This window comes from Malania oleifera, chromosome 1 (genome assembly GCF_029873635.1).
Source record: "Malania oleifera isolate guangnan ecotype guangnan chromosome 1, ASM2987363v1, whole genome shotgun sequence".
Lineage (NCBI taxonomy): Eukaryota > Viridiplantae > Streptophyta > Magnoliopsida > Santalales > Ximeniaceae > Malania > Malania oleifera.
Window position 1 is genome coordinate 83,936,359 of NC_080417.1, and position 18,102 is coordinate 83,954,460.

Here is an 18,102-nt window from a genome sequence, read left to right on the forward strand (position 1 = left end):
AGATCTTTGAACCGAAAAGAAAATATGCAAAAATTGGGAACTTCAGATGACTGAACTTTAAGTTCAATTGACTAAAGAATTTCCTCAGATGTCTGAAGAATAAGCTCAGTCGTCTAAAATTTTATGGGTGAAAAACAGAAACTGGCAAAAGCACCTCAGATGACTGAACTTGACACTTCGGTTGTCTGAACTTGACACTTTAGTCGTCTGACCCTTGACCTCGGTCGTCTAACCCTGTGTCCAAACTATTTTTTCAAAGGATAAAATAACTTCAGTCGTCTGGGCTCTTGACCTCAGTTGTCTGAACTTGTGGGAAAACTTAAAAATTTAATTTTTATTAATAGAACTCGCGAGCTATCTCATTAATCCAACGGTTGAGATCAATTCTAAGGGTAAGACACTATATATACTGAATATCTAAACCCTAGTACGTTAGCTAAACACAAGAAGATCAACGTAAAGCGAAGAACACATCTTGTTGAAAAGAAAACTGAGATACTTGAGCTGATTGATGTATGTTTGTCTGCGCTCTAGTTTCTACACATCGTCTTTAGGCAAATCACCTCAGAAAATCTAAAGGGATCTCTATTATACATTTTGTGCTTCAACTTGGTTTGACGTTTGGTTATTACATTTAGTTTTGTTAGAGAATCTTATATCACCATCTATTTTGATAGTTTTAGAAAAGCTTGATATTGAGTTTTTGCATTCATATAAGGATCGTTTTTGACAAACTCAATACTTGAGAAAGTTTTGTATTTGACCATTGATTAAAGTTTCTTTATTCAAGTGTATTCTTAGTTTAAGGCTGATATTTTTGAATAGATATAAACTATTTGAATATACATATATCCTTAGAAGTGCATAACTATCTATATACATATTGAAGGATATTTTCTAAAAATCAAATATTAAGTTTGTTGATCTTTGGCATTATCATCTTAGAGATACATATATACATTAAGTCAATATTATCAAGATCACATTGAGTTTGAAATATTTAGAGAAATATTGTTTGTTTGAAAAAGTGTGTTTAGCATCTTTGCAATCTACAAAGTTATCTTTATATTCAAAGATCTAACCTAAGATCTCCAAAGCATTGTTTTTATACAAACATTTTTGGGAGAATTGATAAAAAGGGGTTTGTGTGTTAAAGCATATCATACATATACGATTATATCATTTCATACATTCTGAGCTTTAGATTTTATCATATGTTAGTGTATTAGAAAATTGAATTGTACTCACGAGCTTTTTTTTGGAAGCATTTTTTAGTGTTTTTACAGATTCTATTGTATTCATGGTTCGGTGTGTGAATCGGTGTTTGAGTAGAGAGTTGTATCTCTTGTAAGCAGTGGAGTAGGAGGGAGTTGTACCTCTTGTATGCAGTGGATTGTAAGGGAAGTTCTATCCCAATTTAAGGAGCAGGAATTTTAGTGAAATCCTTGAGTGGTTGCTCAAGGCGAGGACGTAGGCCGAGTTGGCTAAACCTCGTAAAAACCACGTTTGTCTTCTCTCTTCCCTTTACTCTTTACTTCCAGCACTACATTTAAATTGTTCATCTTGCATGTGTAGGTTAAATAACATTGCACACAATTAATTGGATAATAAGAACTCATTGCTAAATATACAAGTAGGGATTAAGTGGAAAATAGATTCAATGAATTTTAAAATACCCAATTCACCCCCCCCCCTCTTGGGATTACACTTAATTCAACAATGTATACTATATAATTATGTTTGGAAAATACCGCAATTAAATAGAGATATGATTTTAATGGGTTACCAGAGAATATGATTTTAGAACAGGTTTTATGTTTCGGATATTACCCATTTTTGTGTGGCATAATTATTATTTATCATGAAAATTATGTTAATGGAATATCACGTCTTCCCAGAATTATCATGTATTTTCAATTTTCAAGAAAATTATTAAATAGTACAGGAACCATGAATTTATGAATATTACGTAAAATATTGCAAGAAATTCATGTTTTGTATATTACGATATGCCGACACAGATATCGTGATTCATGTTGGTGCAGATGCCATTTTTATGTATGATATTATAGAATTCATGAAATATTATCATGTCAGATATTATTATAAAAAACATGAAACAGTTATGTTCAATATATGAAACATATTATATATTATCATAACCCGGATGGTATGGTATAGTTCAATTTTCAGGAGCACGGTATCATAGCTATATGTGCAGAATTATGATAGTGCTACCACACGACCAGTAGTGTGGGAGATGACAGTTGATGTGGCTTCAGTGTAGAGTGGTGATGTTCCCCTAGAAGTCCGAGACCAGGTGGGGTAGCCCCATCGTACTTACAGACTTATGTTTGATCTAGCATGGTCAGCCAGTCATTGCTAGGTCCCGCCTTCGGGCCACACAACCTAGTCATGTGGGGGTAAGACATGATATCAGCTAACTATCCATCCTGGGTATTATTTCAGTATAGTACATTTATATAAGATGTTTTCTATGTACAGTATGCAGTATGTTATATTATAAATTTACAAATCATGTTTTACTCAGTTTAGTACAGTTAGACTTTTCCAATTATATTTTATAAATTATTTATATGTATAACACGAAAATACTCATGTTGCCACACACTGATATTAGTTTATTTCCCTTACTAAGAGGTGTCTCACCCTAGCTATATAAACATTTCAGGAAATCCAGGTAGAGGAGCAATTAGAGCTCCACAATAGTAGAGTCTGACTGAGCTACCCTGTCAAAAGGGTGAGTTGTTGAGCTAAACTTGGATTTATTTTTGGGAAGTGACCCTAGGCTACTTTTAGTTTTTTGTGGATGATTGTATATATATAATAGTTTTAGTAGGACTCTGGTATTGTGGTTAGTTGTATGATATGTTTGTAAATTATGTTTCCTGCTGCTTAGGTATCAGAGTTGTATTTCAGGCATACCCCTGGTACCCATAGGTCCAGGTTGATTATATTTTAATAGCTGAACAGGATAACAGGATTATTATATTAAATGATATTATGAAAAAAAAAATTATTATTATGGTAAATAGGCAGGTTGTTACATTGTATATATATAAATAACAGTTTTAGTAGGACTCTGGTATTGTGGTTGGTTGTATGATATGTTTGTAAATTACGTTTCCTACTGCTTAGGTATCAAAGTTGTATTTTGGTATATCCTTGGTACCCATGGATCCAGGTTGATTATGTTTTAACAGCTGAACAGGATTGTTATATTAAATGATATTATAAATAAAAAAAAATGGCAAAATAGGCTGGTTGTTACACATATATTAATAGTGAATGTCTTACATTTTTCTCAATGTATCTACATGATATTCACACAAGGTTCACTCGTGATGAGCAAAATGCAGACTTTCATGGTAATGTTGAAGAAGAACCCATTAGCTCTGTATTTTGAGCAAATGTTTGGCCGTTGGGTGGACAGGTACATGATTTCATTGATATGGAGGGCCTAGCAAAGACACATTTTTATGTCCTTAATAATTGTGATGAAGTTGGTCCATATATCGAGTACGTAATTTCTTAATCCATACTTTACATTGTGTATATATATATTGTTAACTTTTGAGTCCTATCCCATTTTAATAATGACAAATCACATTGATAGTTATGGTGCGATCCCAAGAGGGGGTGAATTGGGTTTTAAAAATTTTAGGCAAATTAAACTTGCGCCGATTCACCACGTTATATCCCAATTAAAACATAATATGTGTATGTAAAATAATTTGAATAATGAATGCAAGCATACATGTGCAAAAATTTAAAGCGCGAAAATACAAACAAGATAAGGAGAGAGAGAGAGAGAGAGAGAGAGAGAGAGAGAGAGAGAGAGACACACACACACACACACACACACACACACACAAAACATTTTAATGAGGTTCGGTCAGTCCTGCCTACGTCCTCGCCTTGGGCAAACCCCCTAAGGATTTTACTAACCCTGCTCACTTAATCGGGTAGAGCAGAAACCGTTTACACTCCTTACTAGGTGGAACCCCCTTAACTCCCTTAACTCGGCGGAGCCAAGCGGTTACACACTACTTACCGGGTGGAGTCCCCCTAGCTCACTTAACTGGGCGGAGTCAAACCGTTACACACTCCTTACAGGGTGGAGCCTCCCTAGCTCACTTAACAAGGCAAAGCTAAACATCTCCAAGTGATGTACCCTCACTTGGCCACGGTTCACAACCCGAACCGAGAAGGGTTTGTTTTGAAAAATAAATTTTTCGTACAATTACAATGCTTCTCAAAAATTGATTTGTACAATATGAAGATCTTAATGCACTCTCATATGATTTAAACATGAAGCTTAGTAGAGTAATGTTTTTCTCTCAAAAATTATTTTTCAAGTAAAACATGAGAGTATGTATATTTCTCTCTCAAGAATATTTTGCAAATAAAGTAGGAGAGTATGGAAAATGATTTTTACTAATATTGACCTTCAAACATGAGTAGTCTTTCAAGCAAATATATATGAATAAATAAGTTGCTCAAGGCTCTCTTTGAATACCCAAAATAAATTCTCCAACAAATATATTTCAAGATAAGAGTAGGAGAACACTAGGATCTTATCTTAATATGATTGACCTTTTAAAAGTAAATGTTAAAAGGCTCGCAAGCAAAGTTTATGAGTGTAAATTAATGTTCTAACCTTTTTCAAGAAGCTTTTCAAGCAAGTATATATCAAGGAATATATGCTCAAAGCTATCTTGTATAACTCAAAATTTTCCCCAAAAATATTTTTCAAAATGAAGAGTAAGGGAGAAATTTGATCTTAGAAAATTACAATAAAAAGGCTCTCAAGCAATGTATATGGATGGAATATAAGCTCAAACCGTTTTCAAGAACCTCCTCAAAAATTTTCTCCAAAATATATTTTCACAAAGAAAGAGAGGAGAAATTTAATCTTTGAAAAAAAATAGTAAGAAGTCTTACAAGCAATTTATATGAATTGATATATGCTCAAAAATTTTCAAGAATAACCCAAAATAATTTCTCCAAAAATGTTTTCAAAAAGAAGTGAAGGAGAAATATTACCTTTGAAAAACTTCAAGAATAAAAAGGCTCTCAACCAAATATATGAGTGGATATGAGCTCAAGCCTTTTTAAGAAACCCAAAAAAAAATTCTCCAAAAAGGATCTTCAAGACGAGTAGGAGAAATGAGAATTTTAAGTTCAAAATGGATTTAAAATATGGGAGAGAATCAAATAATATTTAACTAAACTTTCCACATGATTCTCTAACATTTTTCAAGTGTTTTAGCTTATATTTATAGGCCAAAACACCAATATAGTCGTTACATGGCCATTTGAGAGGGGGGGGGGGGTTAAATATTATTATATTTTGAAAACTAGTCGTTTTTCAGCCGTTGGGGCACTTTCCTCAGAGGGCCAGTCGACTAGGGTCAAGCTTTGGTCGGCTGGGGCTTCAAATATGCGAGGTTCGATCGACTAGAGTGAAGATTCGATTGGTTGGACTCGGGTTTTTTGTGTAGACACCTTTTAGTGTTTTGACTATAACTTTTTATATACAACTCCAAATAGGACTTTCTTAGTATCAATAGAGAGCTAAGAAAAAATTTCACAGCTTTCATGTTAAACACTTTTGAGGATAAGAAGTTATGAATTGATAAAAACGTCCATCAATGAGACGGAAGTAACATGAAGGGAATTTTCTACTATGGACACCTTTCAGTATTTTGGGCATTACATTTTCTAAAAAACTCCAAATGAGGCGTTCTTGGTATCAAAAGAAAGCTAAAAGAAAATGCCATAATTTTTATTTTGAACATATTTTAAGATGAGAACTAATTATTTGATAAAATCACTCATTTCTACTGTCCGATTGACTAGGCTTTAACAGCCGGTCGACCAATGCCTTTAATTTGTAAAAATTAGTTTTTACCTTATTTTAACTTAAAAACCATTTTAAATCTTTTGGTATAAGTTTAACTTTGAATAAAAAGGTTTTTCATGAAATATTGTGGTTCCTAAGGTCAATCTAAGGTCAGGTAGAGCTTCAATTTAAATCATGCGATACGCATGCACATTCAACCCTAATTGCTATTACAATTTGAAAAATAAATAAATTTTTCATGCTTTGCTCCTTTACAATCCCATGGAATACGCTGGGGTATGCTCATTTAGGTGCTCTTATGGCTTCCATTATACATCTGTCACTTGTGCTCCCAGAAACATAAACATGTTCCAACACTCAATACACAAGTGATGTCGTAATCAAAACAGGGATCGAACTCAAAAAGTCAACAATCTCCTCATTTTTTATAATAAAAAAGACATGAGCAAAATTTGGTTTGCCTGACAAGGCTCCCCCTCACAATATGTATAAATTAAAAGATATTCAATATAAACAGGCATATGCAAACATAAAGACTTCAGTATTTGTGAAACTAAGCATTTAAGTTCAGTGGTTCATTGTGCAGACTATGTATTAAAGCTTTCTTTTAAAAATATCCAATAAAGAATATTTATCATTTTCCATTTTGAATAACAAAAGTACAGGGAGATATCAAATTTTGCTCATCAATCTTCTCCCCCTTTTGTCATCAGCAAAAGGGGCAAAAAAATCTTTTTAGTTAATAATCTACCCCTTTTGCTTTTGAATTTTGAAACTTTATGACAAAAAGAATTTAAGAAAAATATAAAAACACATCTCATGAAATTCTTTTAAGCACGCAAGCAAGACATGAGATTTATCTATTATAAGTTCATTTCTTGCATTAAAAATAATTTAAAAATAATTTCCCCTTATGATATTACTAAGAAATTCTGGGTATTGTGCTTGCTAAAAAAGAAACTTTAATATAAAGTTCAAGCAAGTTATGTTTTTCTGGTGAGCAATTAAGAACATAGCATAAATTAACCAGAAAAACCAACCATATAGATACTTAAAATATCAGAAAATTTTAAAACAAGGATCACATGGCAAAACCAAAGAACTTGTGGCTAAGCAGTATATTTTCATTCAAGAAAATAATTACACTTTAATGCACGGAAGCCATAGAAGATTTCTAATCTAAGCTATAATGTTGGTGAGCATAACAAGAAAGAAATTTATTTTTAGATGCTCCCCATATCAATTTGAATATGTGCTTAGATTCTATTAACTACTTATACTGATACTAATTGTAAAAATTCATTAAGAGTTTAAACAGTATAAGTACTGTTTTCATTCTTAAACAAATTTTACTGGATATATGTTAAACCATTTGTATTTCACCAGTAAAACTATTCGTAGAACACACATGCACTAGAAATCTAATATTAAGTCATGTGCAAGGTGTTCATATGCCCCAAGAACAATCCATATCAAATATTGATTCAATAAGCGTAGGATATGATGTTCATAATATTTAAAAAAAAAAAACTTCAAACTCATAAACAATAAAAATAAGAGTCCATGGGACATGTGATTTTAATCCTTTTCTTAAGGATGGGACTTATGCTCCCCTGTATATTTGCATGCTCGGATACTTGCAATTATTTCAAGGATGGTGTTCATTTACACGCACTCATCATATATTCATCCTTCAAAAGATTAAGCATTCAGCACGTAGCATGACATATTGCATTTCAAGTTAAAACACGATAGCCAATCAAGGCTATGCTCAAGATTATGCAATAAGTATTCAGTTGGGGCTTTAAAGGGGGATAACACAACTCAAAAGAGTCTTTGTGAAGTGAAAACTACCACAATGTCCTGCATTTACACCAGTTACATGGACTTGAATTTTATAACATGATTATTAATCATTTGGGTCCTACATGAAGTTTATAACCCAAGGATTAGGGACAAATGGAGTCCATGAACTAGATTTTCCTTGACTTAGAGAATGTGTATGATTTAGATTATTCTAGGAAAATTCAATGGATCTTCAAAGATTGTGCATGTTTTCAATTTAGTACATAGCATTTAAAATTCAATACACACAAGCCTATTCAAATACTTTGCATGCTTTATGATATTCATTAAGTTCAACCAGCATGCAACAGTCAAAGTGACAACTTAAAATTAAAACACGAATTTAAGCAAGGTCATTATACTAATACTACATAAGACTTATATAAGAATTTAGAATTTTAAAAAAATAAGTCTTATGGAGTCATGATTTTGGTTAACTAGTTAGCATGTATGACTGAAGATAATTATTTGATTTCAACATGCAGAGGCCTAGTCAACTACCAGCATGCATTTCAAAAAATTTGTATTATGCAGATAGCATTCAAATTAAGCATGCAGATCAAATAACAGATCATGCTAAAAGATATCCATTCATCATATAATATAAGAATTAAATAAAAATGGACATTTAGAATTCAGTTCAAATAGTGTGTGATCTATTAAAGCTCAAATAATAGCTTATGTTATAAATTATCCATCCATAATATAGACATTAACCAAAGATGGATATTAGCATTTAGCTCACACAAAATCATCCAATAAAAACAATAAGATATTTTTAAAAGTAAGCACAATTCAATTAATTGTTTATTGGATGAAATCTTTTCAAATATGCTGCTCCTCCTCAGTTATGCAGCCCAAGCATCAAGCCATTTTCACCTTTTTATGTTTCAAAACCTTAGTGAAGGCACTAGGTTTTCAATAATTTTACTTTGGCTTTAAATATTGGGCAAAACGGACCAATTCTACTTAGGCCATTCAACTGAGGTTGTTGGGGTTGACTAGAAGGCACACAAAATGCCTTGGCTTCTGGTCCGGTCTGCTGGGGGGAAACCGGCAAGGTTATCTGAGCATACAAAGAGCACCGGTCGACTGGGGCATTTGGACCGGACGACTGGGGCTGCATTTTACACTGTGCCCAGAGGGGGGCGGTCGACTTGACAGTAAGGTCTGGTCGACTGGGCTTCTCAAATTCTGAAATTTAAGCCCCTTTTCCACCCATTTTTGCATCTAACTCTTTTGTCAAAACATTTTATTTTCAATGAGCATAATTTGGCATTTTGTACTTAGATTATATTGATAAAAAATTTTAAATAATATTTCTTCAAATAATATGCCTTCAATTTAAATAACTATATTTTCATTAAGTGAAGGGCATAACTACGTTCTTCGAGCCAAGAGAATTAAAATTTTCAATAAGACACATGGCTTTTAATTCATAGACAATATTAACAAAAAAAAATTTAAACAATATTTTTCTAATTATGTACAATAGACAAACTGTGTTATACTTTAGAAATTCACATTTAAGCATAAGTAAAGCATATAGACTTATTTGACTAATAAAAACAACTTTGTCTATATGAGGGGGATATTATGCAATAGCCAATATTATTATATAATAATCAATCATAATGATATATATATATATATATATATATATATATATATATATATAAGCGAATAGATTGGATATTATCACTAAAACTTTCATATTGGCTAGCTTTTCTAATGTTCGTATTATAACAATAGTGTATTCTAAGGTTTGGAAGGTTAAGCACAGACTAAGCATTTAAGTATTACTACCCCTTATATGTTATATCCTAAAATCTTATAAGTATTAAAAAATATTTCTTTGAAATGCACCTCATAAGATAACATGATATTATTACAAATTACATCATGATTCATAAAAGATTCAACAAAAAAAAAAATATCACATGAATCATGGCATGAAATATTTAATTAAAGTAAAAAGAGAAAAGATATACCTTTTCAAATTACTCCTTAGTCGTTTAAGCTCAGAGTGGCGTTCTCCTCTCTCTCAATTTCTCTATACCTCTTATGGTTCCCAAATATTCCTTAGTACTACTACAAGACATAATTATTTTCAAAATTATTAGTAACTAAGGCACAATATGAAATTGTTGACACTCGAAATGATATGCATTGAATTCATGTCATGCTCATTTAAATCATTTTCAAGTATGGGAAACTTTGGATTTTAAAATCATTTTCATTGGGATAAAAATTATTTTGAAAAACACTTTCCAAATCCACCAATCGATTGATTTTACAAAAAAAAAAAATCATTTTCAATTTTAAAACGGTAAAATATATACAATAAAAACAGTGGAGGATTTGCAAAGCGATGACCCACTCAAAATAGGGATACACTGATATGGGCCCTTGCAATCTTTATGCAAATACGGTTAAACTAATTATAACTGGGCTTTGATACCAATTGATAGTTATGGTGTGATGCCAAGAGGGGGGTGAACTAGGTTTTAAAAACTTTAGGCTAATTAAACTTGCACTGATTCACCGCATTATATCCCAATTAAAACATAATGTGTGTATAAAATAATTTGAGTAATGAATGCAAATATACACGTGTGGAAATTTAAAGTGTGGAAATATAAACACTATACGGAGAGAGAGAGAGAGAGAGAGAGAGAGAGAGAGAGAGAGACACACACACACACACACACACACACACATAGAATTTTAACCAAGTTCGGCCAATCCTACCTACATCCTCGCCTTGGGCAACCCCCCCCCCCAAAGGATTTCACTAATCTTGCTTACTTAACCGAGTGGAGCAGAAACCGTTTACACTCCTTACATAGTGGAGCCCCCTAGCTCCCTTAACAGGGCAGAGTCAAGCCGTTACACACTCCTTATAGGGTGGAGTCCCCCTAGCTCACTTAATCGGGTAAAGCCAAACCGTTACACGCTTCTTACAGGGTGGAGCCTCCCTAACTCACTTAATCAGGCAAAGCCAAACCTCTTCAAGTGATGTACCCTCACTTGGCCACGATTCATAACCCAATCCAGGAAGAGTCTGTTTCGAAAAATAAATTTTTCGTACAATTATAATGCTTCTCAAAAGCTGATTTGTATAATATGAAAATCTAAATGCACTCTTATATGATTTAAACATGAAGCTCAGTAAAGTAATGTTTTTCTCTCAAAAATTATTTTTCAAATAAAACATGAAAGTATGTATATTTCTCTCTTAAGAATATTTTGCAAATGAAGTAGGAGAGTATGGAAAATGATTTTTACTGATATTGACCTTCAAACATGAGTAGCCTTTCAAGCAAAATATATGAATGAATAAGTTGCTCAAGGCTCTCTTTGAATACCCCAAATAAATTCTCCAACAAATATATTTCAAGATAAGAGTAAGAGAACACTAGGATCTTATCTTAATATGATTGACCTTTTAAAAATAAATGTGAAAAGGCTTGCAAACAAAGTATATGAGTGTAATTCAATGCTCTAGCCTTTCTTAGGAAATTTTTCAAGCAAGTATATATCAAGGAATATATGCTCAAAGCTATCTTGTATAACTCAAAAACTTCCCTAAAAATATTTTTCAAAATGAAGAGTAAGGGAAAATTTTGATCTTAGAAAATTACAATAAAAAGGCTCTCAAGCAATATATATGAATGGAATATAAGCTCAAGCCTTTTTCAAGAACCATCTTAAAAATTTTGTTAATCCTGTGGGTCATACCCTATTTTGATTATAACAAATACTCAGGTATTTAATGTCTCCCGATTTGATGTGCAGGTTTATCTTGGTAATATCATATGATGGAACTCGCAGACCCAGAGGAAAATGAAGACCCTAGTTGAATATTCATTATTGTAATATTAATTTTAATTCGGGTCTGTAATAATAAATAGGAAAAAGGTCTGTAATATTTAATGCATATCATGCATGTAGGAACTACGAAGCTCAAAGACCTTAGAACGACTCTAGGTCCCTACACAAAATCAAGACCATAGATGGGAGCTTAGGGAACACCCTTCGATCAACCTTCGATCGACCAACACCATATTTTTTCGGTGTCCTAAAGAAGACCTAGAATGACCCTATGACACTCATACACGCACATATATATATATATGGCCAAATGGAATGAGTGATTACATACGTGAAGAGAACCGAAATGCACTTAAGTTGCATGTTCGATCGAATGTACTGCTCAAGTAAAAATTCCCTCGGTCAACCAAACCGGTGTTGGGTCAACAGTTTGACCACGGCCCAGTCGACCAAACTCCCTCAAAGTCAACATATTGACCGTAAGGTCGATCGTGCCCAAATTGCATGCCAACACCCTGGTCGACCGAGTTCCCACGTGTGGAACTCAACGGCCTAGTCAACCAAACTACGTAGTTCAAATCTTCCCGATTGACCGAATCGCGCTAAAAAGGAAAATCGCCCTGGAACCTCTTTGCTCGGTCGACCGAACTGTTAGTTCTTTTCTTACTTGGTCAACCGAACTCAGCACAGCTCAGTCAACCGAGCTTCCTTCGGTCGATCGGTGCTCTCGGGTTGCCCCATTATTTTGACCGTGGTTAAAATGGTTTAGAACAATATTAATAATACCCTATATGTACTAACGGCTATAATATTTCCTATCTCTATATGTAGGCCCTCATTTTCAAAAATTAAGACAAGATTAGGGAGATTGATTAAGAAGAATTTTCTTTAAATTTTTGAGTTCCCTTTCTTCATACACATCCCATATACTCATCCTTTTATCATTCTCTTACCAAATCTTTTTGAGTGAGTATATCTTAAGAGATCCTACAAAGCTATAACTCTCATTACAGTTGTTGATATTTGATTTTCATATTGAGAGTTAAGCAAAGATTTTTCCACTAATTTAATTTGATAAATCTTTGTGTGGGAAAAATTTTATAGCTAAGTGAGTCTTTGCATTGTTATTGCAAGACTCATTTGGGCTTATATTTTTTAGTGCAAAAATATTTGACAAACTTATTTTTTGAATATCTCCTTGTGCTTGAATATTGAGAAAATATTGTTTTGAGATATTTAGAATACTCTTGGTAGACATTTTGAAACCCTAGACTTATGATTGAGATATATTGAAATATAGTTTCAAAGATAGTTATAGTATACACTCTTGTGCTTATTTGAGAACACACATTATAGTGAGTGTAGATTGCACACATTCACATCGCTAAGCTTATAGTTCTTATTGTGTTGATGTGCATTGTTTAGTGACTGTGCGTAGTGGTACAAATATGCTTGTTGGAGAAGCACTTAAATTGTACACAAAATTTATATTGTAAATCTGTTGTATTCCAGGCGTGGCTTGAGGGGGCGGTAATCCAGTCCAGTAAGGATTGTGTAAAGGTTGGGGTCAGCCTTGTGAATTTGACTTAGGGTCTTCTCCACCCCGCAAAGAGAATTTGTAAAGGTTTAGGTCAGCCCTGTGCTAATTGATCTGGTTATAATCGGTGCCGCTCCACCCATTAGGTGAACATTAGTAGAATCCTCGGGCTTGAGAGTTAAAGGTGGGGACGTAAGCACAATTGGCTGAAACCCGATAACATATCATGTGCGCATTTTATTCTTCCGTAATTTATTTATCGCACATGTATGTTATATTGTGAATGTTGCGCATGATTTAATTTCTAAACGTTATATTTATCTGCGCACTTGGAACTGCATAGACAAACCCTAGGTTGTGAATGTACTGCTGCTATTTATATCAAACCTAGGAAAAAAATTTTAAATTCCAATTCAATCCCCCCCCCCTTTCTTGGGAATACACCAAAGCTAACAAATTTTCTCCAAAAGATATTTTCGCAAAGAAAGAGAGGAGAAATTTAATCTTTGAAAAACAATAGTAAGAAGTCTTACAAGCAATATATATGAATTGATATATACTCAAAACTTTTCAAGAATAACCCAAACTAATTTCTCCAAAACTGTTTTCAAAAAGCAATGAAGGAGAAATATTACCTTTGAAAAACTTCAAGAATAAAAAGGCTCTCAAGCAAATACATGAGTGAATATGAGCACAAGCCTTTGTAAGAAACCCAAAAAAAAATTTCTCCAAAAAGAATCTTCAAGAAGAGTAGGAGAAATGAGAATTTGAAGCTCAAAATGGGTTTAAAATATGGGAGAGAAAAAAATAATATTTAAATAAGTTTTCCACATGATTCTCTAACATTTTTCAAGTGTTTTAGCTTGTATTTATAGGCCAAAAACTTAATATAGTCATTATATGGCCATTAGGGGGGTTAAACTATTATTATATTTCAAAAACTAGCCTTTTTTCGGCCGTTGGAACCCTTTTCCGAGAGGGCCGATCGACTGGGTCCAAACTCTAGTTAGCTAAGGCTTCAAATACGCAAGGTCTGGTCAACTGGAGTGAAGAGCCGATCGACTGGGCTCGGGTTTTCTATGAGAACACTTTTCAGTGTTTTGGCCATAACGTTTTCTACACAACTTCAAATTAGACGATCTTGGTATCAACAGAAATTTAAGAGAAAATCCCACAACTTACATGTTGAGCACTTTTTAGGATAAGAAGTTATGGATTGAGAAAAACGACCATAAATGAGACGAAAGAAACATGAAGGGAATTTTCTACTACAGACACCTTTCAGTATATTGGGCATTAATTTTTCTTGGTATGAAATAAAATCTAAGGGAAAATGCCAAAATTGTCATGTTGAACACATTTTAAGATGATAATGAATTGATTGAGAAAATTGCTCATTTCTACTATCCGGTCGACTAGGCTTTAACAGCCGGTCGACCGATCCCTTTGTAAAAATTAGTTTTTTCCTTCTTTTAACTTAAAAATCATTTTAAACCTTTTGGTATAAGTTTAATTTTGAATAAAATTCTTTTCATGAAAGATCGTGATTCCTAAGGTCAATCTAAGGTCAGGTAGGGCTTCAATTTAAATCATGTGATATGCATGCACATTCAACCCTAATTACTATTACAACTTGAAAAATAAATAAAATTTTGTTGACCCTATGGGTCATTCCCAGTTTTGATAATGACAAATACTCTGGTATTTAATGGTTGTCAAGTTTGTGTGTAGGTTCTTATTGGCAAGTTTATATAATGGCATGCGGAAACCTGAAGAGAAGTGAAAACCCGGCATATTTATTGTTGTATTTTTTATCATTGGGTTTGTAATAATTTCAATTTAAATGGGTCTGTAATAATCTTTGCATGTCATGCATGTAGGAAGTAAGCTCAGCAAATGATCATACACAAACCATTGAAAGACCTTAGGGATCACCATTTGACCGACCAAAGGCCGACCGACGCAGAATTTTTTCGGTGTCTTCAAAACGACATTAGTTGGACTTTAGGTACCTACACATAGTGCACTATGTCCCCAACATCACTTAACATATCAGGAGAATTAATTGAAGTAAAAATGAACATAAACGTCAAATCTGTGAGAGGTCGGCGACCAAACCCATGGCATTCAAAATGCCTCGAGCGACCGAACCATGGATAGGTCAACTTGTTGACTTTTGTTTGGCAGACCGAACCATATTATACACATCTTCCTCGATCAACCAAACCCCTGTCAGAGCACTTTTCACAAACCTGGGCGCCCGAACCTTAGCGTTCAAAATAGCCTCGGGCGACCAAACTTGTGAGTTCGGTCAACCGAATGTTGGATCGAGCACCCGAACTGTGGTGTTTTTGTGGAATCGCCTCGGTCAGCAAACCGAGCCCATTTTCTAGCACCCGAACCTCGAACAACTCCTTTTTTGCATTGTGTCTCTTCGGGCACTCAAACCTTGGGTCGGGCACCCGAAAACTCTCGAGTTGTTTATTTTTTTTTTTTTACCAAGGTTAAAGTGGTTGATTGGGGTTAATTTTCCTAAACACAATTAAAACATTTTGTAAAATTCCCTGCATGTCCCCCAACGGTTATTTTTCCCTCATTTCTATATATACCCAATCATTTGTCAAAATTAGTGGAGAATTAGCAAAAAGATTAGGGCAAAAATTCTCTAAAAATTCGTAACCTTATTTTGCCCATACTACCTCCAAATACTCACATATACTCCTCTCCTTGATCATCCATCTATTGTGAGTAATCCAAGGGTGACTATGGTAAATCCTAAGATTACTAAATACTCTCTTTTGTGCTTATTGTTTGTGCTTGATTTTTTAGAGTTAAGCAAGGGTGTTTCCCACCAATTTTAATTGATAAATTTTGTGTGGGAAAACTCATTGGCCTTAGGATCTTTGCATTTTCGTTGCAAGATTCTTTGTGCTACATTTTTGTGTGTGCAAAAACCCATTTTCCAAAGCTTATTTTTCAAACAAATTTTGTGCCTTTTACATCGAAGAAAATATTGTTAAGATTGTTTGAATATTCTGATTGGCATCTCTGAAACCCTAAGCTTGCATTGAGATATTTTATATTGTGTTTCAAAGAAAACCTTGTTTATACACTCTTGTGCATATTTGAGATTATCCATAATACTGAGTGTTGATTGCACATAGTCACATCACTAAGCTTACATTTCCTATATTGTTGATGTGTGTTGATTGATTGTCATTTGTTACATATCTGCTTGATTAGGAAGCACAATCACTATACCCAGTTTGGGTTGTACTGTATTGGTTGTATTCCAGACGTGGGCCTAAAGAGGGAGACTAGTCTGTTGAATAGTCCCAGATTGGCTTAGACCCAATTAGGAAAGCTAGGTGTACCATCTTGGTAAGGTGTAGGTTGAGGTCAGCCCCGCTAATTGACCTGGTTGTAACCGGTGCCTCTCCACCCATTAAGTGAGCATTAGTGGAATCCTTGGGCTTACAAGCTAGAGACCGGGACGTAGGCACAGTTGGCTGAACTCTGATAACATATCGTGTGTGCACTTTACTTTTCTGTAATTTATTTTCTACACGTGTATGTTATTTTATGAATGTCGCGCATGATTTAATTTCCGCACATTATCTGTGCATTTGGGTTTATGTGTATATAGATAGACCCTAGGTTGTGAAATACTTCTGTTGGATTAGCTAAACCTATAATAAATTTTAAATACCCAATTCACCCCCCCTCCCTCTTGGGAATACACCAAAGCTAACAATTTTTTATGCTTTACTCCTTTGCAATCCCATAGAATACATCGGATTATCCTCATTTAGGTGCTCTTACGGCTTTCATTATACATGTAACGACCTGCTAAATTAACTGATTTTTTTTTTATAATAATAATTATTGTGAAATTCCATTTCTCTTATACCTTCCTATATAAAATTAGTCATCCACCTAAGCAACAAGAAGCTAAAATCACACAACCACCACCATATATAAATATGTACAATACCAGAGAGTTACAACGTTCCCAAACTATACATATATGACTGTTTCCCAAAATACCCTCAACTGGGCTAGGGCTATATAGAAATACTCCCAAAAATACTCACTCTACTGACAGGGAAGTACTAAAGCCCCACTACCTGCGAGCCTGATCTGCTCGCCTGGCTGGATCACCTGAAAAATATTAATTTAATGGGATGAGATGACGCTCAGTAAGACGAAATATGTTATTACTCGTGTGTAGAAAATGAGTTACACTACTATGAAAATGTGTTTCTATATAATTATGTATAACTGAATCTGTAAATGCAGTACAAGTAATATAAACCACCACCTTCTTCCATGTTGCTTAACATATCTGTATTTTAGGTTTCTATACATAATACTTTTAATATCTATAAGTATATTCCCTGTTTCTGTAAAACTGTACATACATAATAATAACTGAAAACTTCCCTGGATGGATAATTGTATGTCGTGATTTAACCCCCCATGACAGGGTTGTGTGGCCCGTAGGCAGGATCTATCACTGGTTGGCCTACCAGGATAAACCACTATACTCCGTCAATTCAATCGGCCCTCCTCAACCCATATCTGATGGGGAGCCTGTCCACCCGTGGGCACGATCAACTTATCTACCACGTATTATCTAAATAGGTGGTTACACTTTATGCTGTATATAGTAAAGGTACCGTGCTCTGTAAATTTTATCTTTAATGGTCCATCAGGGTCTGATACTATAAAATACATCTATATATACAACTATTTGTGTTTCCATGATTCTATAATAATTGTATTAACCATGACGTTGTAGTAAACTGTATCTGTATCAATTGTGTTTCTAAGATTAACTGTAAACATGTATGTCATGGTATTGTAAAACTGTATAATCATGGTATTCTGAAAATGTTATAAAACATATTCACTGTCTGTATATTCTATATAACATAACTCTGAAAAAAACTGTAAAACATGTTTCTGTACTATATCTATATTTCCAAACCACATAGTA